This window comes from Ambystoma mexicanum, chromosome 8 (genome assembly GCF_040938575.1).
Source record: "Ambystoma mexicanum isolate Mex_15411 chromosome 8, UKY_AmexF1_1, whole genome shotgun sequence".
NCBI classification, from domain to species: Eukaryota; Metazoa; Chordata; class Amphibia; order Caudata; family Ambystomatidae; genus Ambystoma; species Ambystoma mexicanum.
In genome coordinates, this window is record NC_090929.1 from 4,387,481 (window position 1) to 4,411,801 (window position 24,321).

Here is a 24,321-nt window from a genome sequence, read left to right on the forward strand (position 1 = left end):
AACTTTCTGGCACCTGCCCCATGTTTTTCCTCCCAAAGCTTGGCCTATGGTTCAGCTAACCGTCTAACAGTGTGTTGCAACTTCTCCTCTGCTCGGGGAGTACACGCAGGCTTCTGTACCCTCATGAGCGTTGCTTAACCTCTTTAGAGTGCTGTTTTCATATCCGTGCTGAACCCTTCTGATACAGGTTCCTAATTTTGGAAAGGTCTACATCAGTCTTTTATCCAGCTGAGATCGATAAGTGAACACCTCACACCACACAACGTTCGTAGTGGTGATAAGCACCACTCATATACCTGAGGGTTCGTAGTACTGTATAAGTACTGTTTTGCTATGGACAATGTGCTTAGTTTTTCCTTCCCCTGATTCCCTTAGTGGCCAGTCAGCCTCACATGAATTCAGTGACTCAGACCTTAGGGTTTGAGGGGACAGTGGTCCCAGATTTCTTCTCAACCTTGCATTTACGGGGCATTGATAATTATCTAGAGTCCTTTCCCCCTCATTCCCCTTCCTGCCATCCTTGGGGGAGATTGCATCATAATATTACACCTCTGGGAGTATCCAATGGTTTCCGTTTTTTCCTTTTTACAGGAGTTCTGGCGGGTGACCAGTGCAGACTCGCACTGAGCATTTCCCTCCCGTCTGTTACTTTCCTTTGTGCTAATCTCTGGTATTTCAATAAGTTAACTGGAGCCTGTTCACAGTCAGGGGATTGGTTAGAGGCGCTAGTGGGTATTTATTTCTCTTAACGGTGTAAAGCGGGGATTTAATGTGGCCCTCAGGGTAGTTTTCTTCTGGATTGCAAGGTTTTTCCTTTGGATAAGTGGGGGAGGGTTCTCCTCTTTTGGGAAGGCTCAATATCCCTTGGTGGGATAGAGGGGTCTGGGAGTGATACTATCCCCCATCCACGTTATTATGACCCTCTATCACGATGTGTTCCAGAGTCTATACATTAACTTTCAGACGGTGTCTGCCGCTACGATTACCAGAGTGCTGGGATATATATTTGGTTGATGACTTGATTATCATAGTCACCTGCATAGCAGGTGGACCTTTGGGGTTTTCACAAGAGTTTGTTTGCAGTAAGGTGCCAGCTCAGGGTGTTGTGAGCTTCAAAGATCTGCAAATGGGATGAAATATAGGTTGGACCTCTTCTAGTGTACACCTTCAGTTTAACCGTTTAGTGATCAGTTCTTTGCAGTTTAGAGTCTTGCTAAGATTTTGGAAATTTGGTGTCCTCCTTTGGTTACTTTTGATCCTCTAGGGGATTTATCACCAGGGAGGAGGGAACAAGGTTCAAGCACCGGGCATACCTACAAGGGGGTTTAGCTATCACTATAATGGTAGTGATTGGATGTCGGATAAATTTTTTCTTCTTGCCAAGTTTGGCCTGTTAAGGATCAGGTTTGTAATATCTGCCTTTTGTCATGGTAGCAGAGTCCTTCTTCAAGAGTTCGGGAGGTCTGAGGGTCTCCGTGTTGGCGGTTTGACGGGTTTAGCTTCTCAGGTGGGGCCCTCTCTTCCATTCTGCTTCTGCCTCCAGAAGACTTCCCTCCTTAGTGTACACATATGTCTGAAGACAATTGTAGATTAATTCTATTGCTTTTCAGCTCCGCTCAGGATGGATTGTCCTATTACAAAATTTATAAAAATGATTTTTTACTCCCATTTCACCCTTTTGAAGATTTGTCTTTCCCTCTTGGTTCCCCAGTGTAGTTCTGTGACATGCCCTGTTTCTAATGCGATATCTTCCTTTAATGCATGGGATGGAACCTATAAGACGTTCACCCCTATGGGGTACTTTTCTTTATCTCCAGGAGAGCTAGGTGTTTGTTTTCATTGGTTTGCTTTCTAGGTCCCCAAAAATGGTACGAATTTAAGTGTTTTGAATATTTGATTGAACAACATAGGTGTTTATTTCAGATGGTTTTGTCCTAACCTATTAGTATAGGAAAACTTTGTTCAATGTTTTCCCCTCTTTTAACCAGTTGGTTTTGGTGGCCTGTAAGGAACGCTGGAATTGGCACATTTCCTGTTTTCTTGCAGTGGATTTGACTTTGCATTATAAGACAGCTTTTCGGGCAACCTAGTCTTGGGCAATTCTCTGATTGGTCAACAGATTGATTTAATGAAAGCATTTAAAAAAATGTTTCCTTTCCTATTATTTTATTATATTATCTATTATATTGGATCATTTTGTACGTACTAATGAGATGCAAGGGCTTTGAACTTGCATAATATGAGCCTCCTGTCTTGTCATAGAATGACTAATCCCCCACACTAACGTGAGATGGGGGTTTAGATTCTATTAAAGACAAGGAGGCGATTATTATCCCTCCCACCCACACCGGATATGATAGGATATGACAATTGTGATATGCATGTACACAGGTGGTTCAAGTGAGAACATTCTTTGGTTTGTTGTTCTTCTCAACCACCCACCCTTCTTGCTTGTTGTTCTTACAGGTGCGAGTTGAGGTTCTGCTCAGAAGTGTGGATCGCAGTTACAAGTTCTGGAGTGCGTGATTTCGGGTGAGAAGTCCTATCCAGAAGAACTTCTTCATTGCTTCAGGCTGCGGAAAGGTTGAGGTCTCCGGTTTTGCTGGATCCTTTTCTCTGCGCTACACAGTTCAACCGTTCCATTGGGCGTCTGGTGCAAGTCAGCTGCAGAAAGAGGGGTTGGGGTTAGAGTAATGGACATATATAGAGGAGGGTCCCTGCTCATTGGTCCCCTGCAGGGTATGACCTATCCTCCATGATGGTTTGGGGAGTTCCCCATGCATTGACATTGAACTTTATCTAGTTCTGTTGTTGAAACTTTTTTGTTTGTAAAAGTTGTTTCTTTGCTGCTGTGGTTTCAGAGTAGATTGATATGCATAATAATCGCCTCCTTGTCTTTAATAGAATCTAAACTCCCATCTCACGTTAGTGTGGGGGATTAGTCATTATTTGGTGGACAGAGCTCTAGTTTTTTGTGTGGCTCAGTGTCACCTTAGAGCAGAAGAGGCAGTAAAGTCCTCTGCCGCAGTTCACACATTATTTGGTGGACAGAGCTCTAGGTTTTTCTGTGGCTCAGTGTCACCTTAGAGCAGAAGAGGCAGTAAAATCCCTCTGCTGCAGTCACATATTATTTGGTGGACAGAGCTCTAGGTTTTTGTGTGGCTCAGTGTCGCCTTAGAGCAGAAGAGGCAGTAAAATCCCTCTGCTGCAGTTCACATATTATTTGGTGGACAGAGCTCTAGGTTTTTGTGTGGCTCAGTGTCACCTTAGAGCAGAAGAGGCAGTAAAATCCCTCTGCTGCAGTTCACACATTATTTGGTGGACAGAGCTCTAGGTTTTTGTGTGGCTCAGTGTCACCTTAGAGCAGAAGAGGCAGTAAAATCCCTCTGCTGCAGTTCACATATTATTTGGTGGACAGAGCTCTAGTTTTTTGTGTGGCTCAGTGTCACCTTAGAGCAGAAGAGGCAGTAAAGTCCTCTGCCGCAGTTCACACATTATTTGGTGGACAGAGCTCTAGGTTTTTGGGCCTCAGTGTCGCCTTAGAGCAGAAGAGGCAGTAAAATCCCTCTGCTGCAGTTCACATATTATTTGGTGGACAGGGCTCTAGGTTTTTGTATGGCTCAGTGTTGCCTTAGAGCAGAAGAGGCAGTAAAATCCCTCTGCTGCAGTTCAGATATTATTTGGTGGACAGGGCTCTAGGTTTTTGTGTGGCTCAGTGTCACCTTAGAGCAGAAGAGGCAGTAAAATCCCTCTGCTGCAGTTCACACATTATTTGGTGGACAGAGCTCTAGGTTTTTGTGTGGCTCAGTGTCACCTTAGAGCAGAAGAGGCAGTAAAATCCCTCTGCTGCAGTTCACATATTATTTGGTGGACAGAGCTCTAGTTTTTTGTGTGGCTCAGTGTCACCTTAGAGCAGAAGAGGCAGTAAAGTCCTCTGCCGCAGTTCACACATTATTTGGTGGACAGAGCTCTAGGTTTTTGGGCCTCAGTGTCGCCTTAGAGCAGAAGAGGCAGTAAAATCCCTCTGCTGCAGTTCACATATTATTTGGTGGACAGAGCTCTAGGTTTTTGGGCCTCAGTGTCGCCTTAGAGCAGAAGAGGCAGTAAAATCCCTCTGCTGCAGTTCACATATTATTTGGTGGACAGGGCTCTAGGTTTTTGTATGGCTCAGTGTTGCACACTGGCCACCTCCCTTGGAAGGCCCAGCCCACTCTGAGAAACTTGCCCATTCCAACATGGCGGCGGCATTCTCCCCGCGCTGGCTCTCGCGCTCCCACTCGTAGTATCGCGATGGCAGGTGTCGCTCAGGAGACGCAGCACCGCTGGCATCAGGGCACGCACATAACGTAGGCTCGTTTGGTCGCGCGGTGAGAATAGGCTGTCGGGCTACGCCATTGGCGTAACTCTCCGGTTACGTAGATGGGCAGTCTTGCGTTATATCGCCGTGTTTGCGTAAAGTGCGTAAAGTGCGCCGTATAGGGGAAGGATTCGGGCTCGGAAAAGGATGGTAAGTTGGGGCCGTGTGAAGGCCCGGCCACCCCCAGCACCCGGGCCAATCCCGCCACAGGATCCTCAGTCCCTGCCCTCTCCGTGCCATTCACATGCCCCCCCGCCGCGCATGAAGCCCCTCCCCCGGCAGCGTGGACACCGGCATAAAGCTGCCAGCGACAGCCTGCACCCCACCCTCCCCTCCCCCCTCCAATGGCCCTCCTCTGCAATGCGCCCCCCAGCAATGAATCCCCAACACCCCCCCAGGAAGGACTCCTCCCACCCCTCCCCAGCAATGACGCCACAGCACCCCCCCCAGGAAGGACTCCTCCCACCCCTCCCCAGCAATGACGCCACAGCCCCCCCCCCCAGGAAGGACTCCTCCCACCCCTCCCCAGCAATGACGCCACAGCCCCCCCCCAGGAAGGACTCCTCCCACCCCTCCCCAGCAATGACGCCACAGCACCCCCCCCAGGAAGGACTCCTCCCACCCCTCCCCAGCAATGACGCCACAGCACCCCCCCCAGGAAAGACTCCTCCCACCCCTCCCCAGCAATGACGCCACAGCACCCCCCCCAGGAAGGACTCCTCCCACCCCTCCCCAGCAATGACGCCACAGCACCCCCCCCAGGAAGGACTCCTCCCACCCCTCCCCAGCAATGACGCCACAGCCCCCCCCCCCAGGAAGGACTCCTCCCACCCCTCCCCAGCAATGACGCCACAGCCCCCCCCCAGGAAGGACTCCTCCCACCCCTCCCCAGCAATGACGCCACAGCACCCCCCCAGGAAGGACTCCTCCCACCCCTCCCCAGCAATGACGCCACAGCACCCCCCCCAGGAAGGACTCCTCCCACCCCTCCCCAGCAATGACGCCACAGCCCCCCCCAGGAAGGACTCCTCCCACCCCTCCCCAGCAATGACGCCACAGCACCCCCCCAGGAAGGACTCCTCCCACCCCTCCCCAGCAATGACGCCACAGCCCCCCCCAGGAGGGACTCCTCCCACCCCTCCCCAGCAATGACGCCACAGCCCCCCCCCCCCCCAGGAAGGACTCCTCCCACCCCTCCCCAGCAATGACGCCACAGCCCCCCCCCAGGAAGGACTCCTCCCACCCCTCCCCAGCAATGACGCCACAGCCCCCCCCAGGAAGGGCTCCTCCCACCCCTCCCCAGCAATGACGCCACAGCACCCCCCCCAGGAAGGACTCCTCCCACCCCTCCCCAGCAATGACGCCACAGCACCCCCCCCAGGAAGGACTCCTCCCACCCCTCCCCAGCAATGACGCCACAGCCCCCCCCCCCCCAGGAAGGACTCCTCCCACCCCTCCCCAGCAATGACGCCACAGCCCCCCCCCAGGAAGGACTCCTCCCACCCCTCCCCAGCAATGACGCCACAGCCCCCCCCAGGAAGGACTCCTCCCACCCCTCCCCAGCAATGACGCCACAGCCCCCCCCAGGAAGGACTCCTCCCACCCCCTCCCCAGCAATGACGCCACAGCCCCCCCCCAGGAAGGACTCCTCCCACCCCTCCCCAGCAATGACGCCACAGCCCCCCCCCCCCCCAGGAAGGACTCCTCCCACCCCTCCCCAGCAATGACGCCACAGCCCCCCCCCAGGAAGGACTCCTCCCACCCCCTCCCCAGCAATGACGCCACAGCACCCCCCCCCCAGGAAGGACTCCTCCCACCCCTCCCCAGCAATGACGCCACAGCCCCCCCCCCCAGGAAGGGCTCCTCCCACCCCTCCCCAGCAATGACGCCACAGCCCCCCCCCCAGGAAGGGCTCCTCCCACCCCTCCCCAGCAATGACGCCACAGCACCCCCCCCAGGAAGGACTCCTCCCACCCCTCCCCAGCAATGACGCCACAGCACCCCCCCCAGGAAGGACTCCTCCCACCCCTCCCCAGCAATGACGCCACAGCCCCCCCCCCCCAGGAAGGACTCCTCCCACCCCTCCCCAGCAATGACGCCACAGCCCCCCCCCAGGAAGGACTCCTCCCACCCCTCCCCAGCAATGACGCCACAGCCCCCCCCCAGGAAGGACTCCTCCCACCCCTCCCCAGCAATGACGCCACAGCCCCCCCCCAGGAAGGACTCCTCCCACCCCCTCCCCAGCAATGACGCCACAGCACCCCCCCAGGAAGGACTCCTCCCACCCCTCCCCAGCAATGACGCCACAGCCCCCCCCCCCCCCAGGAAGGACTCCTCCCACCCCTCCCCAGCAATGACGCCACAGCCCCCCCCCCAGGAAGGACTCCTCCCACCCCTCCCCAGCAATGACGCCACAGCACCCCCCCCAGGAAGGACTCCTCCCACCCCTCCCCAGCAATGACGCCACAGCCCCCCCCCCCCAGGAAGGACTCCTCCCACCCCTCCCCAGCAATGACGCCACAGCCCCCCCCCCCCAGGAAGGACTCCTCCCACCCCTCCCCAGCAATGACGCCACAGCCCCCCCCCAGGAAGGACTCCTCCCACCCCTCCCCAGCAATGACGCCACAGCACCCCCCCCAGGAAGGACTCCTCCCACCCCTCCCCAGCAATGACGCCACAGCCCCCCCCCCCAGGAAGGACTCCTCCCACCCCCTCCCCAGCAATGACGCCACAGCACCCCCCCAGGAAGGACTCCTCCCACCCCTCCCCAGCAATGACGCCACAGCACCCCCCCCAGGAAGGACTCCTCCCACCCCTCCCCAGCAATGACGCCACAGCCCCCCCCCCCCAGGAAGGACTCCTCCCACCCCCTCCCCAGCAATGACGCCACAGCACCCCCCCAGGAAGGACTCCTCCCACCCCTCCCCAGCAATGAATCCCCAACACCCCCCAGGAAGGACTCCTCCCACCCCTCCCCAGCAATGACGCCACAGACCCCCCCCCAGGAAGGACTCCTCCCACCCCCTCCCCAGCAATGACGCCACAGCACCCCCCCAGGAAGGACTCCTCCCACCCCTCCCCAGCAATGACGCCACAGCCCCCCCCCCCAGGAAGGACTCCTCCCACCCCTCCCCAGCAATGACGCCACAGCCCCCCCCCCAGGAAGGACTCCTCCCACCCCTCCCCAGCAATGACGCCACAGCACCCCCCCCAGGAAGGACTCCTCCCACCCCTCCCCAGCAATGACGCCACAGCCCCCCCCCCCCAGGAAGGACTCCTCCCACCCCTCCCCAGCAATGACGCCACAGCCCCCCCCCCCAGGAAGGACTCCTCCCACCCCTCCCCAGCAATGAATCCCCAACACCCCCCAGGAAGGACTCCTCCCACCCCTCCCCAGCAATGAATCCCCAACACCCCCCAGGAAGGACTCCTCCCACCCCTCCCCAGCAATGACGCCACAGCCCCCCCCAGGAAGGACTCCTCCCACCCCTCCCCAGCAATGACGCCACAGCCCCCCCAGGAGGGACTCCTCCCACCCCTCCCCAGCAATGACGCCACAGCACCCCCCCAGGAAGGACTCCTCCCACCCCTCCCCAGCAATGACGCCACAGCCCCCCCCAGGAAGGACTCTCCCCACCCCTCCCCAGCAATGACGCCACAGCCCCCCCCAGGAAGGACTCCTCCCACCCCTCCCCAGCAATGACGCCATAGCCCCCCCCCAGGAAGGACTCCTCCCACCCCTCCCCAGCAATGACGCCACAGCCCCCCCCAGGAAGGACTCCTCCCACCCCTCCCCAGCAATGACGCCACAGCCCCCCCCCCCCCCCCAGGAAGGACTCCTCCCACCCCTCCCCAGCAATGACGCCACAGCACCCCCCCCCGGGGAAGGACTCCCCCCACCCCTTCCCAGCAATGACGCCACAGCACCCCCCCCCCGGAAGGACTCCTCCCACCCCTCCCCAGCAATGACACCACAGCCCCCCCCCCAGGAAGGACTCCTCCCACCCCTCCCCAGCAATGACGCCACAGCACCCCCCCCAGGAAGGACTCCTCCCACCCCTCCCCAGCAATGACGCCACAGCACCCCCCCCAGGAAGGACTCCTCCCACCCCTCCCCAGCAATGACGCCACAGCCCCCCCCAGGAAGGACTCCTCCCACCCCTCCCCAGCAATGGCGCCACAGCACCCCCCCAGGAAGGACTCCTCCCACCCCTCCCCAGCAATGACGCCACAGCCCCCCCCAGGAAGGACTCCTCCCACCCCTCCCCAGCAATGACGCCACAGCCCCCCCCAGGAGGGACTCCTCCCACCCCTCCCCAGCAATGACGCCACAGCCCCCCCCCAGGAAGGACTCCTCCCACCCCTCCCCAGCAATGACGCCACAGCACCCCCCCAGGAAGGACTCCCCCCACCCCTCCCCAGCAATGACGCCACAGCACCCCCCCCCAGGAAGGACTCCCCCCACCCCTCCCCAGCAATGACGCCACAGCCCCCCCCAGGAGGGACTCCTCCCACCCCTCCCCAGCAATGACGCCACAGCACCCCCCCAGGAAGGACTCCTCCCACCCCTCCCCAGCAATGACGCCACAGCCCCCCCCCCAGGAAGGACTCCTCCCACCCCTCCCCAGCAATGACGCCACAGCACCCCCCCCAGGAAGGACTCCTCCCACCCCTCCCCAGCAATGACGCCACAGCCCCCCCCAGGAAGGACTCCTCCCACCCCTCCCCAGCAATGACGCCACAGCACCCCCCCAGGAAGGACTCCCCCCACCCCTCCCCAGCAATGACGCCACAGCACCCCCCCCCAGGAAGGACTCCCCCCACCCCTCCCCAGCAATGACGCCACAGCACCCCCCCCAGGAAGGACTCCCCCCCACCCCTCCCCAGCAATGACGCCACAGCCCCCCCCAGGAGGGACTCCTCCCACCCCTCCCCAGCAATGACGCCACAGCACCCCCCCCAGGAAGGACTCCTCCCACCCCTCCCCAGCAATGACGCCACAGCACCCCCCCCCAGGAAGGGCTCTCCCCACCCCTCCCCAGCAATGACGCCACAGCACCCCCCCAGGAAGGACTCTCCCCACCCCTCACCCAGGAATGACTCCCCAGCACCCCCCCAGGAAGGACTCCTCCCACCCCTCACCCAGGAATGACGCCACAGCACCCCCCCCCAGGAGGGACTCTCCCCACCCCTCTCCCAGGAATGACTCCCCAGCACCCCCCCAGGAAGGACTCCTCCCACCCCTCCCCAGCAATGACGCCACAGCACCCCCCCAGGAAGGACTCTCCCCACCCCTCACCCAGGAATGACTCCCCAGCACCCCCCCAGGAAGGACTCCTCCCACCCCTCACCCAGGAATGACGCCACAGCACCCCCCCCAGGAGGGACTCTCCCCACCCCTCTCCCAGGAATGACTCCCCAGCACCCCCCCAGGAAGGACTCCTCCCACCCCTCCCCAGCAATGACGCCACAGCACCCCCCCCCCCCGGAAGGGCTCTCCCCACCCCTCTCCCAGCAATGACGCCACAGCACCCCCCCAGGAAGGACTCCTCCCACCCCTCACCCAGGAATGACGCCACAGCACCCCCCCAGGAAGGGCTCTCCCCACCCCTCACCCAGGAATGAAGCCACAGCACTCCCCCCAGGAGGGACTCTCCCCACCCCTCTCCCAGGAATGACTCCCCAGCACCCCCCCAGGAAGGACTCCTCCCACCCCTCCCCAGCAATGACGCCACAGCACCCCCCCCCCCAGGAAGGGCTCTCCCCACCCCTCACCCAGGAATGACACCACAGCACCCCCCCAGGAGGGACTCCCCCCACCCCTCTCCCAGGAATGACTCCCCAGCACCCCCCCAGGAAGGACTCCTCCCACCCCTCCCCAGCAATGACGCCACAGCACCCCCCCAAGGAAGGGCTCTCCCTACCCCCCACCCAGGAATGACGCCACAGCACCCCCCCCCCCACCGGAGGGACTCTCCCAACCCCTCTCCCAGGAATGACTCCCCAGCACCCCATGTCCCCTCCAACTCGGACTCCCCAATGACTTCAGCTTTGACTAGTACATGCTCCCCATTCCCCAGCAGTGATTCCCCAGCACGCCCCTAGCCCCCCCAGTTCCCATTGATGGGGGAAAGATGTACAAACGCCTTCATTGATTTGGGGGAGACATGTGCAAACACCTTCATTGATTTGGGGGAAGATGTGCAGACACCTTTTGTTGATTGTGGGGGGAGGGAAAGATGTGCAGACACCTTCATTGATGGGGAAAGATGTGCAGGCACCTTTTGTTGATTGTGGGGGGAGGGAAAGATGTGCAGACACCTTCATTGATGGGGGACGATGTGCAGGCACCTTCATTGATGGGGAAAGATGTGCAGGCACCTTCATTGATGGGGAAAGATGTGCAGGCACCTTCATTGATGGGGAAAGATGTGAGGCACCTTCATTGATGGGGAAAGATGTGCAGGCACCTTCATTGATGGGGAAAGATGTGCAGGCACCTTCATTGATGGGGGAAGATGTGCAGACACCATCATCGATTGGGGGGGGGAGGGAAAGATGTGCAGACACCTTCATTGATGGGGGACGATGTGTAGGCACCTTCATTGATGGGGAAAGATGTGCAGGCACCTTCATTGATGGGGAAAGATGTGTAGGCACCTTCATTGATGGGGAAAGATGTGCAGGCACCTTCATTGATGGGGAAAGATGTGCAGGCACCTTCATTGATGGGGGACGATGTGCAGGGACCTCAATTGAGGGGGGAAGATGTGCAGACACCATCATCGATTGGGGGGGAGGGAAAGATGTGCAGACACCTTCATTGATTTGGGGGAGATATGGTCAGACACCTTTGTTGATGGGGGCAAGATGTGCAGGTACCTTTAGCGATGAGAGGGCAAGAGGCCAAAACACCCTTTGTGGAAGAGGGGGGAAGATGTGCGTGCTTGAGAGACGGAATCCTAATGCCTTGGGGCAGTGTGATTCGGGTATGTGGATAGGCCCTAGGCCACGAGATTGCTACCCATGGGTTCTAGCCTAATTTACTCCATAGCCAACATTAACAATGTGATTTGTCTGAAGAAATTTTTGCCATAGGTTCTGGAGTTATGGCACTCGAGGCTGCTTCTTCACTTTTCTTTAACAAAAAAAGTCTGTTTTATTAGTCACAGTGTAGAGCAAAATGTGTTTCTTTGGAGGGTACATCACATGGATTAATTCTGATGAGTTGGCATGTGCCTTTAGGATATGCACATGGAGTGGGATCCAAATCAGAGGTGTTTGCTCCAGTTCTTGAGTGGGGAGTAAGAGTATATGTGAGATCAGATTGAAATAGGTATTTTCAGATTAATGGCACCAAACCTTGTCTTCGAATCACACTGTGTTAGGCAGAATTATATGCAGTACCCTTTGGGAACACCACACACAATTAAGACTAAGTGTCAGTACAATTTCACCTTTGGTACAAGCCTGTACTACACAGTAAAAGTGGTAGCAGTGGCAAAGCAGCCAGACATCTCAAGAGCAAGTGAGCAGTATCAATAGTTACACAAAGGACAGCAATTACTATGATTCAAACAAACACTGACTCAAGGTTTCTGAGTAAAAGACTATGCATTTATTTACACATCAGTTGTATAACATTTCACTAAAGTAAAGCAGTTCAAAAATCACACTCTTAATACACCACACTACTCCCAATAGTTTCCAGACAAGTTAAGCTCACAGAATGAAGTGGGAGCAAAATGGCACTTTAGTAATTTAAAAGGGAAGGAAAGACAAAGTTAGGCAGAAATTGAGCAGCACCAACAGGTAAGTAAACAAGGTAATCTAGAAAGAGCCCTGAGGAACAAAGGGCTGAGTACTTTGCTGTTTAGCTGTCTGTCGAGTTGCGACGTGCAGACTCCATGTCTGACAGTCCTCAACTAAGTACGTTGCCTGTGATGTCTTCACCGAAAACTCCTGCCCAGAAAAAACGCGAGGGCTCTGTTTCGACCTGTAGAGCATTGCCCCAACGGAGTCGGCAGACCAAAGTAAGTAACTATTACTCTTGTGCATCAACGAGTGAAGACACCGACACGCTTTCTCACACGAAAATGTCTGTCACCATTGCCATTGCCGCTCCAGTAACACACGCCAGCCCTGATGATGACGTATTCTGTGAAAAGCTAACTTCCAACACACAGGTGCGGCAAGGCTCATTGCAAGCCTCACACTTAGGTAATTCACCAGAGCAATCAGAGCAACGTAACTCTGAACCTGAAGCACCAAAAGCATTGAGAGCACATGAGGTACATAACACACTAGAAGCATCAGACACGGGCACTACTTCGAACTGTACAGAAAGCCACACAACGTTACCTCTGGCGTGCTGTGACTCTGTGGTTGGCGGAAGCGAGTGTTCGCGGTCTGTGGCGCGGCTCGATTCGTAGATGGCGACACAAACTCTGGAGGTCTCGTCCGTGTGTTCCACCCAACGAGGGGAGCCGCCGTGCGGAACATGCGATAGTTCAGTTGAACAATCAATACCGGCTCCAGTGCCTCCCCTCCTCTGAGAGCTAGTTCGCTGGTATATGGCCCGCCCGTAATCCCCTCTCACAACCCAGAGTCAGATGCTGGAGGCTTTTGAAGTTGCAACACACCAAATCCAAACACAAATTCAGTTGAAGAGACATTTGGCAGCCGGGTTGCGGACATGCCTAGCGACCCTCACACAGGCTTGCAAGTCGGCTGTGTGATGTCGGAATTAATTAACATTCAAAATGCGCGTCGAGACTCTTTGGATCTTGTAAACAACGTGCTTTATAAGCTAAATACACTGAATAAAGCACAGAAAACCAACAAATCTGATATATTATCAGAAACCAACATCGAATGGGCGAAAATCTCGTTGAAACGCAACAACACGAGAATAGCCGACCCCTGTGAAGAGTCGGCGCTGAAAATTCCTTGCAAACGCGCAAAAATGCCTGAAACAGGTTACCAGACTGCGCCCCCCCCTGACTTAACTGGCTTACCACCTTTGTCCCAGAAAAGGCTAAGCACTAAAACAAAGTGCCTACCAACCTTTAGCGTCTCAAACACAAAAATGCCACAGTTTTTGAGCAGTGATAATTCTGACACTGACTCGGATTGTGAAGAGACTACTGACTCTTCCTTTATTGAACGTCCATTCCCGAAAAAAATTAGAAGGAACAGAGCCAGTATTGACAGAGTGTCCCATCGCCTCAAAGCATCGGCTCGCAGCTCCGCAGCAAACATTGCAATGTCATCTACGGGCTTGCAAGAACTGTTGCTATCTACACTATCTCCCTTGCCCCATTCATAAAGCTGTATGAACATCTACATGAGGCTACCCAAGACTTGATTACTGTTTTGGCTTTACTCAACTCTAAAGTAGTGAACTTAGAACAAATATGTGGTCACAAACAAGAAGCAGCTTGAGGGCACATCAACATTAGATGAACTTTACAAGTTTATAAACAAACAAAGGAGCAACGACGCGGCCGACAAAAAATTATTTGCCGAAGTTGCAAAGGAAGATCTCGCGTTATTTAAATGGGACAGAAAAAGATCACTCTCCACAGCAAACTGGAATGGACCTAACGCTTGTACCCGATCGGCGACAGATGAAGAAATGCATGAAACGGGCGACAGTGGTGACACCTCAAACCTATCTGGTTGCCTGTTAACAACAAAGTCTAACTCGCCACAGTTGACCCCTAAACCTCCCATTGAGAGGTCACACGTTCAGACACCAACCACGGAACCCTCAAACTTATCAGCCACTAACAATAAGACAAACAGCTTGTCAACTAGGAGCCCAAGCATACCACTGAGTATGGAAGCTTCAAGCCTACATACAATCCCAATCATCGAAATTGCTGATGTATCATTTCATACTGTATTTGAACAAGCAAAATGCTTTGCAAACTTAGCATTAAGGGACTTCCAAGCTGATCGACATCTACCACGCAATCCCAGACTGAGAGCTCAAACTTGGTTGGGCTCAATTCCATCTCAAACACAGTTCCAACTCTATTCTCTATCTTTAATAAGGAGGCGGAGACACCCTTACACATGGGTGTTGGTAAACAACCGACCGCACCCCAGCGTAAAAAATCTAAAAATTTACTTGCAAAGAAAGGCAACAAACAGAAGGGAGCCCGCAAATTCCTTCGTAACATCAAGGTGGTACAAGTGCTAGCCACGGAAAACAAAAAACAACAAGCCTACTCAAAATCAAGTCTCCGTAATTCTGCCTGTCACTGAGTGTGGAGACAACTTAGCCAACAAAGAGAGTACAGAGCAGGAAATTTCAACCGAACTGCTAAACATGTCAACTCACGATAACACTGAATATGAGGACATTGAGTCCACCACCTCGTCCTGTGAAAAACTACAAATTGGTATTGAGAGGCAAACGGACACTCAATCTGAAAGAGCACCCACGGCGGGAAGACTTGTTCTCATTGGGAACGATGTGCAAACACGAGAAACTGTCGCACCAATTAAGGCGGCTTTAGAGTCTTCCCTTGCACAGCCCAGCCATGGAAACGCTAAGGAGAGAATTCTGCCGACCGCAACGGCGCAGCCGAAGAGTCCTAATTTCTTGACAATGCAGGCGAAACGACAAGAGTTAAATAGAATTCATCAAACGCAAAAGTGCATGGACCTTGATCAAGAAGACAGAGACCTGAGGGAGAGCCAAGCTCAAGGATGTGAGGAAAGGGCTGTACCTCAGCACTCAAAGCAGCCAGCGAGACAAAATAAGGACTATCCAACAAGAATTTACAAAGGAAACTACATACCGAAAAGGATCACTCCAACCAGGGGCTCATTTAATCAGCCCTTGGTCAGATTACTCGTCGAGCGATTACAGTCCTCCGACAACCTGATCCTAAATCGCAGGAACATCATAACATTATTACACCATGTACCGGGGCTACGCGCGATCAGCTCCGACGACTTGCACATCGTTGAATTTCCAGAAGAGTGCCGAAACGACAAAGTGGTGCTTCACATAACCTCTCCCCTAATAGCCTCTTCTATCTTGGATGCAAATGTGTCCCTCCTCTCCTTAGGCTTTGATGTCTATAAGATGCAAGATGGCCTGCCGGTAGCATCAACAAACGAGCAAGATGCGCAATTACATTTTTCAGAATGTGCTTCGATCACTCACAATTTACCAACGGGATCGCTTGCAGTAGCCTCGAATCGTCCCATTGGACACCCAACGTTATCTTGTAAGACCTCAAGCGACGACGCTTTAAAAACAAAAGCAATAAACAAAAATCCTTCGTCCAATGGAAAGAAACATGTCTCGTTTGCCAAAGGTCAATGCTCAGAAGAAAGCGACGCAAGTAAGCAGATCAGCATAACTATACGAGGTCAAGCGAAATCTGATGATTTAACGATCAACCCTCACACAAGTAGCCTCCCCCATGAAGTAGCACAAAACTGGCAATGGCTGGCAGCAACACTGAATAGTAATCAACCACAATAACGCCAGAATGAGTTTGCCACTCAGCAATGTTCATTAGGCTACTGGAACACGCGAGGCTTCAGTCATCTGTTTAACAGTGAGTGATTGGGTGACTTGTCCATTGCCTGCTTACAGGAGACTTGGCTAAGTGACATCCCGACTGTAATGGGCTTTCAAATCGCTGTAAACCCTGCCATACGACCTGAAAAAGGGCGCCCTATGGCTGGACTTATAACGTTGGTAAGAAGTGCATCTGGCTTCAACATTTCTAATTCTGTAAACCACTCTGTTTATCCAAGAATCAACGATTATCAGAACTGATCGTGTGTCTTTAGTAACTGATCAAATGACGATCATTAATGTATACTGGAATCACGGAAGAGCGGGGAAGGACGAGTTTATCGATGCAATCTCTACCATTATAGACCACCTACTTGTGGACCAAAAGGGCTCCAACATAATACTCTGCGGGGACCTGAACATTGACCACTTCCACGCGAGGACATCTTTGGTAAAAAATGTATCGTCGAAATGGGCAAACGAACTGTGTGCAAGAAACATGCAAATGCTGAATGGCCACACTCAAGGTGACATACCGCCGGCCCTGACATGGAACAGCGGGAGCCATGGCTCCGTAATCGACTACATATTTGTCTCAGCAGACTTTCACAAACGAGTGATAACATTGAAAGTGACTCCAAAAGAAAGGAGCGACCATGACATGCTAATCATGGAATTCACGAATTCTACGCAAAACGTTGGGTCCAAATGGCCGCAAAAGATTAAAGTAGAATCAAATAGAGTGAGGCTAACATTAGCTGAGGAAGAGGTCGCTCAGATATCCAACCAGTACTGCATGGGAGGAACCATTCTTGATTATGCAGGCCTACTGGTCAACTTCAAAACAAACAACGGTGGCCTAAAACACTTGAACATAAAACGCCTCCATTGTTTTGATCTAGACATACTGAAACGGAAACGACTGATGAGGCGCACTATTCGACAAGCTCAGACAGCCGACAAGGCCTCCTGTGTAGCAGTGAGGAAAGCCGCCAAACAGCGTTATACAAAATTGGATCAAAACACATAAATGCACAATGATGCAAAGAGACTCGGAGCGTATGTTAGTCTCCAAAATAAGACCACTAGAGACTTTTGGAACATCATCGACACACAAGCTCCCCAGGCCGCTCTTCAAGCATCGATGGTTCCAGAACCAGTGTGGATTGCCCACTTTAACGACCTATACAAAAAGAACTCAAAAACAACTGACTTGCCTGTTCCAATTAAAACTAAATGGGCCTTAACATTTCGCAAAGACGACATTGTAAGTCTAATTAACAAAGCTAACAATTCATGTGCACCGGGTCCAGATGGCCTGACAAACTTTACGCTCAAGCAACATCCAGAGTCATGGGCTGACCTTTGCGTGACCCTTTTTCAGAGAGTAAATGATCAAGGTCAGATGCCAAACTCATGGAAATCGGCCATGATTGTGCCGGTGTATAAAAAGGGAGATAGAACTTGCCCAAAAAACTACCGACCGATCGCCTTACTTGACGTCTTGGGAAAGATCTACGCAACTATGCTACAAGTCAAGTTAGTCAAGTGGGCCACACGATCAAATCATGTCGACATCAGACAGACCAGCTTTGTAAAACACGTCGGATGTTCGCTGAATTTATTGCTGCTGAATTTACTGAAAATGGAGGCAATTGGATCACAAACAGTTGTATACCTTGCCTTCATTGACTTCTCTTATGCTTTCGACACGATAGATCGAGAACTGTTATGGAAAAAAACTGAGTACATGGGGTTGTCCTGATGACCTCTTGGCTGCAATAAAAGATCTACACACCGGCACCTCTGTCAGAGTAAGATTAGACCAAACTGGCACTTCGTCACCACCGATCGAAACATTTAAGGGAATCAAACAGGGTTGTCCCCTGGCAGCCGCCATATTCAGTTTGTTTATATCTGACATCGGCAATTCTATCGAGGCCGTAAGTTCCTTCCCGCCAAAGATGCATGGATCCAATCTGAGTTGGCTCTTGTAGGCAGACGACCTCATACTACTGGACTTAACACCAATTGGCCTGCAAAGAAAAATCAATGCAGTACAGCAATATGTGGTCGAAAACCATTTACTCATTAACACAAAGAAATGTGAAATCCTTGTGCTGAAAAATCTTAAAAGTGGTCGGAGAAGAATGACAGAGCCAATCTTGGTTTATGGGACAAGAAAAACTCCTGATATCATCTAGCGTAAAGAACCTTGGAATGATCATTAGCTCTAGTTTTAACGACGATCCATGGACAATCACGACAAAATGCAAATGCAAACAACTGGCAAATCAAGCCCTAGTGCTAAAGAAAAGTTTCGGAAGGTTTTCCCTTAAAGCAGTCCTACGATTTTACCAACAAAAAGTAATACCAGCCCTAACGTATGGGGCAGAAAATGCTTTGGGCTGTTCATGGGAGTTGTGGTCACACTTGAGAACACCTTTTGGACAAAGGTTCTGGGTATAGCAAAAGGCACTTCGACGGCTTCAATCAGGCATGAACTATCACTAATCTCTATTCACGCACAAGTATGTTGGAGTTTGCTATCCTTATACCGGAAAACAAAAGCTTGCGAACAAATTCCGCAATTTTCCATTTTTCACAATGCTGGCTCGTCAGCCCCAGGTGTTTTGGCAATGTGGTTGAAATGATGTGAAAGCTTAATGTCAGAGTATGACATCAAACCAGAGCTGCTACAGGGAAATCCGGACGCAGCAAAACTAAAATTGTGGCGCCTAGACTGGGAGTCGACATGCTCCGAAAGAGGGGCCTCGAAGCTAATGAGCGAAGCGCCACCTGAGGCTTGGGCATTCAACAGTTTGCAAAAATATATTGAATTATTCCCAGATCCAAACGCAAGGAGGTTGTTCATGTGCTTTCGGCTTAACATGTTTAAAACTAAAGAACGCCTGAGAGCATGGTCAGCTAACGCGAACTTGAACCCTATGTGTCGATGCTGTGCTCAGGAACCGGAAACTCTAAAACATTTGGTATTATTCTGCACAAACTTACGTACAGAGAGAACCCGACTCCTGGTTATATGGAGCGAGTGGCATCTATCCCTCAACGCAGATGAGTGGTGGCAACACATGTTCAACGGAATAGACCTGAAATTGATACTGCCGCTGACAAACGTTTTGGCGATAATTGAAAAGCGTTTACTGGACTAACGTGGTGGACTATAAGAGATGTAATGAGGGCTAATGAATGGTCTTATTTTAAAGTTTTGTATGTAAACCAATAAAATTAAAAAAATAAAAATAAAAAAAATAAGCAAGGCAATCTAGAAAGAGGAACTACAGTGATGGAATCAAATCAAAAAGGCTTAGGGCCAAAGTCAATAGGACAAAAGTCTTTTGCTCAAGATCACACAGTTCAGGGTAGTTTGTGGTTAAGTCTTTGCCAAGAGTTCCGGATGAAGTTGGTCAGCAGAAAAGTTAGTTTAAAGAGTAGGGAAGGACAAGCGCTCAGATTGGAGAAAGATTTCACACACTTTCACCGCGGCTGAACGAAACAAACAAACGGATTTGCACAGTACCTTTAAATGGAGAAGAAGCTGTAGCTGAGGCGGACGTTCCTACAGGCTCACGGTTCCTGAAGCGACTGTCGGACTGGCCTGAAGTAGGAAGACTGGAGGGTCCTGCATTGCCCATGGAAGAAACCAGCAGCAGAGCAAAGCAACAAATAAAAGGTGCACTCCTTAAAACCCAAGCAGGGTCCGACCTTCCTGACTATCTGGTTCACTGTAGCTTTCTACAGCAAATTCGACCAGAGTGGGGAGTCCTGGCTTGGAGTTTGGGCAAACTGGTTGGTCCCACCAGCTTGGGGGAAGAAGATTCCTGGAGGATCTTCTGTCGTTGGAGTTTGAAGATTCAGACCTGCAGCAGGGCTTCACCGGGCGGTTCAGTCATGGTAAGGGTCCTCTTCCGTCAGCTCCTCGTCGGTTCTTTCGTTCCAGTGGCGACTCTGCCTTTCCAGGCCCAGACACCTGCTTTTTATGCAGTTTTCCCCCCTTTCGCATAGCCTGGCTGTCAATCACAACGCAGGGTGGCTGTCCTGGCAGGACAGTCACCCAGCCAATCAAACAGGAGTGCGACTTGGGTTACCAAGGGAACCCATGGCAGGTGTCCTAAAACCCCTCCCTCACATTCTGCCTACCCAGACTTTCGGGCGCCTAAGGAGGGCTTCTGTGTAGAAGCCCACGAAAAGACAGTGAACGAAGGAACCAAACCTGGTTTGGCGTGCATAGTAAAACGCGAAAAAAGACTTTTTACAACAAGAAATTGTGACTAAACCCAGCCGGAACCGAAATAAAATATATATGGTCTAGCGGGTTTAAGTTCGAGGCTACCACGATAGCCAAAACAATACCAAGGTTATTTAAGATAACCGTGGTAGGAAAGATAGGATAGTTACCACTGCCACCAGCCAAGTCTTGATGAAAAGGGAGTGAAACCGTGCTCCAAGAGAAACCGACAAAAAGGGATAAGTATTAACCCTTTCCAGTACTCCATGTAATAGGTTTGTACTGGGTCTGTGGATTAAAAAAACTAATAAAGTGAAAGGCAACTGTACATGTTCTGGGAGAAAGTAGTCCGTCCCAGAAAATGGAGTCTGAGTTGGGAAGTCTAAAAGACAACCCTGTGTCACTGCACTGAAGGTGCAGTGTAACACACAGTAAAAAGATGCCTGTGGAGTAGGTGAGGCTACACAGTCTATGAACACAAAAAATGTTAAACACACACAGCAAAATCCCATGTAAGACTTGCACTCTACCAGGTGAAACAAATAAATCCTAGAAATCCAGCAAAGCTGCTGAGGGACTCAGTAGGTAAGCGAAATTAGCCATTCTGGAGAATTCTCCCTAACACTGCAGTTGAGGACGTAGATTCACTCTTCCAAGATAAAAGTAGAGAAGTACTGATATTCATTTATAAATATCTTTAGGGAAGCTCTCAAACACCACAAATGGGGTCTGGGAGAAGCGAGAAGGCGGTTGTGTCTTTAACTCTACTAAGATTATCTTTCCAGCTTTGCTCTGCCCTAGGGCATTCCCACGTGAAACGCAAACACTGGGCGCTATCTTTACCACATTTCCGACAGCGTGACCTGGAATCAAGGTCAGATTGGGCCCTTTGGGCCGGGTATGTACTCTGGGGATTTCCAAGGGGGTTGGAGCATTGTCTCCTAAATTCCTCCCAGTACATGCTAATTCTGGCTGCCCCGGAGTAGTTCGAGTTCTATGCCATTGTATGTAATGTAGAGACTTTCCACCAACACCCCCCTTCGAGTTGACCATACATTGCAGCAGCATGGCGTGTGTTTGCTCGTCTGTGAAGTGGGTGCTGCAGGATTTAAGAGCATCTCACGTTCTGTCATACTGAAGTATTTTAATGAGATTACTTCCTTCTCTTTTTATGATTCGTTCTCGTCTAATAAATTGTCCTTCTGGATACGTGTCTCCCAAGTGGACAATTCCCAGAGGTTCCAAGGAGCTCCTAAATGCGTTATTACCGGTAGGTTTAATTTCTCTTACACCCCAACACCCAACCAAGGAGTGCACGGGAAATTAATTTTCAAACTCCTGCAAAGTCTAACCCAAGCCATCGCAATGCACCTCACTGGCTCAAATGTTCATGTCTTGCCATTCAAGCCAGACGGAAAGAGAGATCTAAGTGACGTAGGGGGAGCAGCATCCCCCTATAACTTCCTGGGGAGCGGGTGCTCTAACTGAAGAACCCCAATTTTTCACACACTGTGGCAGTGCTGTCAATAAATACAATTCCATATCCTGAGCTGCCATCCCAACCTCTTCATAGTTCCTGCATAAGATGTCCCAGCCTAATTGGGTTGGTTTCGGGTGCCAGGCTAAGTCTGTGCAGAAGGAACAATGGCAATTTATAAACCGGACCAAATGGGTACATTCTGGAAGTAATGGCAGAGCTTTCTTTAGACCTAATAGCTTTTTTGGGAAGGTCAGATCTCACCTTAGACTGATTGTGGGGGCTCATACATCATTTTATTTTGTGTTCTAGTTCCTCTAAAAAAACTAGATGATTAGTCCAAGCACCTCGAGGCCTCCCTTCAAACCCGAACTCCTAGAAATATTATTCCATCTTGTTGCCGTTTGCATTGCCCAATATCCACGGGTTGGTAAGTGGTACTAGTCTGAGGAAACAGGGAAGATTTTGGCCAGTTGACCCGTAGACTGTTTTTAAAAAAAAAAAATACAACTTGTTGTTTTTACAAATAAGGAACACATCAAAAAGCATCAGTTGATCAGGTAGCACCTTCCATTAGAAATAGACATGGGGGGGAAATAAAGGAAGGAGTAAACTCATTGGATTCAACCAAATAGAGAGGGACGAGACCAGAAGATAAAGAAGAGCGATAGTATTTGGTGGAGCAGCCCCTTGTAGTATGACCTGTAGACTGTCCGATCACCACATCTGATCGTTCTCGGAGTGAGTGGGCTGGTATTTACTACTAGATCCTTACCATAAAGCAGGAAATCGTCCGCATATAGGGAGATCAATTCCCTCTGGAGCCCGCATTGCTTAGCCTCAATGTACTTGGCGCTGTCCAACCTTAGCCACAATATGTTGTGCAATAGGCAATAAAGTGCTTGTGGAAAGAAGCACATGTCTTTGAGTGGTGTCTAGTATTGCTTCCCGTTTCCCATACAGTCTCAATGGGTAACTTGGAGGATTCATCTGCTGTGGTTGCTGCACCGTGTTGGAAGCACTATCCCTGGTGTGATGTCTCATTGTTGGTGCCCTTTGAGTAGGGTAAGTGTGAGAAGGCATCCTAAGGCACTCTAGAGTGTGCCAGTATCTCTGCCGACGGTGTGCACCGACTACTCCTGCATCAGCGTGCGGAAGGATCAGGCAGCTTTGGGTACTAAGTTCAACTTGAGGGGAAGGTATTCCCGTGGGCCTCCCCCTCCCCATTGACGAGTCACCAAAGGCAGACTCTTAGTGGGTTCCTTGGAGTGACCCTGAATAGGTAAGGTTGTGATGTAATAGCTATCGGCGAAAAATCCCAAATTAAAGTGAGGTATCCGGAAGCCAAATGACAGTAGGGTAAGAATGACACTGGAACGCTGGGGGGCAAGTTATGTCAAGGAAAGAATTGCGTTTGGGCGCCTGGGGACAAAATCAGTTGACCAATGTTGTCCAGACTAATAAAAAAAGATGTTGCTCTAAGGTTTAAACACTATGAAGACAGCATGGTTATATCAGTTTGGGCAGAGTCGTGCTGGGACATGAAAGTGCAGTGCTTCAGCACGAGGTCCTTGACGATTGAGTGCTAAATCCTGCTCTGTAGAGTGTGCTACCATAGCTGTGCTTCGTTGATATGTAGTATGGAGGTGGACAAATGATGCAGCCTTTTTGCAACATCCAGCTCCTTTATGCTTGCTGCGGTAATGGTGGTTTCTTGGTATGCAGTCTTTTGCTTTGGATAAGCAGTCCTGTGCTTTTGGTGCCTTGGTATGCAGTCCGAGGGTAGTATTCCTGAAGATGAACATCGTGGTTCATCGTGAGGTCCCCTGATAGTTTGGTGCTTAATCCCACTCCTGTGTATGTATTGTCATTGTAGCTTCCCTCTGTAACAGCCTCCCGGCCTCCCTGAAATTTGAGGAGAACCATCTCCAGTTCTGGAAGCACCTCAGAACCTTCCTCTTTGCTTCTGCTTTCTCTCCTCCTTTCCCCTGCTGAACTCCTGACTGAAACTGCACTGGTCACCTGGCCACCCTCTGCTCTCGGGCCCAGGTCCCCTCCCCCACCAGTTGCACACCTGCACTGCCTCACTGGCAACCCCTGCACTTGGGGACTGTTTTCTGTATCCCTACAGTCCCCTACCAGCACTTGACACCTTTTGTCTGCACTTATCCTTGCACTTGCCACCCGATGGCCGCACTTTATTTATTGCTTTAGTCTATTATTTTTACTGTCGATCCCATGTACTGCACTGTCCCCTTCCCCCTCTTTGCACTTTCCCCTTGCCCTGCACTTGCATGATCTCAATATCACCAGGCCTAGTAAGATCGTTGTCACTGTCTTCCCTCTGTTCCCTCTCCTTTGCCTCGTCGCGCCTAACACTTGTGTATAGGCACTTTAAAAATGCCATATCATATCATAGCCTTGGTGCATTGTCGGCAAGCAGGCACTCGTAGTCCTGTGAGGTCCCTTTGACATTTTTGGATCATGCAGCTTGCAGTTAGGATTACTTTTAGGCTTCCTGGTGTGAGGTGCAGACTGGGGCTGCAGCTTTCAGGTAAAACATTAACAGACTTTAGCCTCCCCTCGGATTTTGTGCATCCGCCATCCTGAGTTGGACTTGTACGGCACCTCGTGTCTGCGTGGAGTTGGAACCAAATGTGGGCCTTTATTATGGTGTGTTCAAAAGACGGGTC

At 51.7% G+C, this 24,321-nt stretch overlaps 1 protein-coding gene across 1 annotated transcript in view; it reads left to right on the plus strand.

Annotated features, from left to right (window-relative positions):
* The first annotated feature begins 4,303 nt into the window (after positions 1 to 4,303).
* EEIG1 (estrogen-induced osteoclastogenesis regulator 1) overlaps positions 4,304 to 24,321 on the plus strand; it is a 662,295-nt gene continuing 642,277 nt past the window's right edge. Inside the window, exon 1 of the mRNA XM_069609104.1 lies at positions 4,304 to 4,507. The gene's annotated coding sequence lies outside the window, so the exon portion shown is untranslated. The remainder of the gene's footprint in view (positions 4,508 to 24,321) is intronic.